Below are 2921 nucleotides of genomic sequence, written 5' to 3' on the forward strand. Positions count from 1 at the left end.
AATAAGTAAATTAACTTAAGTAGAATTGTCATTTTATTATATTGGCTCAGACTATTCATAGGCAATTAATATTTCTCCAATAGTTTGGATTTATCTTTAGTTGGGTGGAAAAATGTTTTGTAGTAGTGTTTATATAATCCTTGATTTTGTCTTGGCTGGTATTATCTTCCGTGATTTTAAATGAAATTTGTCTATGTCTTGCTTCTGTTATTTTTCTCTTTTGGGGGGGATAGTACATAGAAATGCTGATGACTTATATTCTTAAATTTGGCTGAAGTTGTTAATTGTCTCAACTATTTTTAGTTGATTCTCTAAGATTCTGTAAATATAAGATTGTATCATCTGCAAAGAATGATAGTTTGATTTCCTCATTGCTTATTTTATTCCTTTAATTCCTTTCTCTTATTTTATTGCTATAGCTGACATTTTACTACAATATTGAATAATAGGGGTGATAATGGGCATCCTCGCTTCACTCCTAATATTATTGGGAAGATGTCAAGTTTATCCACATTATAGATATTGCTTGCTCTTGGTTTTAGGTAGATTTACTTATTATTTTTTGTTTTAAAAAAAGGATCCATCAATTCCTATGGTTGCTAGTGTTTTAATAGGAATGGGTATTGCACTTTGTCAGAGACTTTTTTTCCTGCATCTTTTAATATAATCCTATGACTTTTGTTGTTTTTGTTACTGATACTGTCAATTATGCTAATTATTTTCCTAATATTGAATCAACCCAGAATTCTTGGTATAAATCTCATGTGGGCACAGTGTATGATCTTTATGATATGTTTAATAGGTGCTAGGGCTACAGAAGAAAAAAAAGCTTCTGAAAACCCAAGGGAATCGGGGCCATGAGGAGCAGTATTTATTGTCATCCCAAGAGATCAGGGACACTTCTTTGATAAGGACCAGAGTGTAAACCAGGAGAGTAGTGATCAAAAGCAGGGCAGGGAGGAGCAATCTCAGTCAATCCAGAGTGAAAACACTGAAGGGCAGGATCATTTCCAGCCTCAAGGAAACCAGGGATCCTGAGGAACTGTTTATTTAGTCCAACCACCCAGAGAAATTAAGTGACTTGTCAAAGACCACAGAGGTACTCGGTGAGAAATACAGAATTCAAACTCAGGTACTTTGATTCCTGTTCCTGTATTCTTTCCATTAGGTCATACTGAATGTATGTTCTCCAGAGTGTAAGACTCTATTTCCCTAGTAATACTCTATAGAGTGTAAATACTCTATTTCCCTAGTAAAATACAGTTTCTTTATGGTCAAGTGTTGGGTTTTCAGAATTTTTTTGTAGCTCTAGAAACTATTAAAATATTTTGCACAAGATTTGGCAACTGTTTGGATATATGGGGTAAGAGAGAAATTCAAGAAACTTGAATGATTGGGAGCATTAGTAGCACTGTCTCATTTTCTTGCTGTGTTTGAGGGTCTATTATTTCATACTGGTATAGGGGCTTAAAGATATGCCTATATGGGCATATTACTGATGAAATGGTCAAGAAATGCACATATTAGCATGTTCTATACCTTCTCTTGTCTTTCTGAGCTTGGGATTGCAACACTATTTTTGTGGCTTGATTTCTGAGGGGTGCAGAATGGGAGTGCCATAAAGATTTGGATGCTGTATTGAAGGAATGAGAGCATGCCATTTCAGAGCTCTCTAGGGACAACAGAAGTATGCATCATTTGCTGAGTTTTCTGAGCACACTGTGAGAGGATAACTTCTGTGAACAGCTGGAAGGTGGTCCTTTAAGTCAAGCTTCATAGTGTCATGGTTTGGAAATTACGTTAGTATTCTAGTACAGGATTATTTTTGCATCATCCATCTTTGACTTCTAGCATATGCAAATTACAGCTTAAACAAATGAATTAACTCAATGTTCTGCTTATTTGGAGGAGATGCTTTATTTATTTTCTCTTTTAATGTTATTTCTTTGGACATGAATTTTTTTTCAAGACTCCTGACATAGGAATTTCTTTCCTCTCCTTATCTCTCCTACTTCAGTCTGGCCAGAGTTTGTTTCATTAAACTGGATTCATTCTCAGGATGAGTATGTCACATTATATTTTGTATCACAAAATGAAACATAAAATGGTGGTATGCTTATGAATATCATATAGTTCTTGAGTATATTCACATGCTAGCCAGCTATGATAAATGAATGCAAGATCACAGAGGACACAAAACATTTTCCAAGCCCTTTCAATTCTCTCTGAGAGAATGTAAACCACATAAGTAAGACAGTGGATGGAATGATGTAAGCCATTACTACCAACCCCTAATAAATCTGAGCCCAAGTCCTGAGGGGAACTCAGTAAAAACAATGTCACTATAAGGATTCTGATTTAATAGAATACTGGATAGTTATATATTAATATGCAACTCATCAATCTCCATTCTTCAGCAGTTAGACTCTTTACTCTAAGTTTTACTGAGTTTGTTGACAAGAAAAAAATAATTAAAAATAAAGATGTAACACTTAAACCCATCACAAATCATAGTTTAATTGTTATTCATGCTTTTTTACATAAGCATTTGAAGGGTATACATCATAAATTTTTATGATGTACAAGAAGAAAAGTGGGTAACATTCCTAATAGGTAATAACTTTACAAATTGTATGGAAATAAATGGCAAATGTGCTACTGCAGCTTTCTTTTAGATACACACAGCGATAACATTCATCATTTAGAGGCATTCTTTTTCAAATACTTATATATTCTGAAATCTTCCTCAGTGTACAGTTTTCATGGTCTCTTTTAGTAATTCTATATATTTTTATGTACATGGGAACACAAATGAATCATCTCTCTAGAGACTGCCTAAATCTCCCCACTGTGTTTTCCTGGAAAAAGAAAGACAGAAAGAAAGAAAGAAAGAAAGAAAGAAAGAAAGAAAGAAAGAAAGA

This window comes from Vombatus ursinus, unplaced genomic scaffold, assembly GCF_900497805.2.
Source record: "Vombatus ursinus unplaced genomic scaffold, bare-nosed wombat genome assembly UNPS02014784.1, whole genome shotgun sequence".
Lineage (NCBI taxonomy): Eukaryota > Metazoa > Chordata > Mammalia > Diprotodontia > Vombatidae > Vombatus > Vombatus ursinus.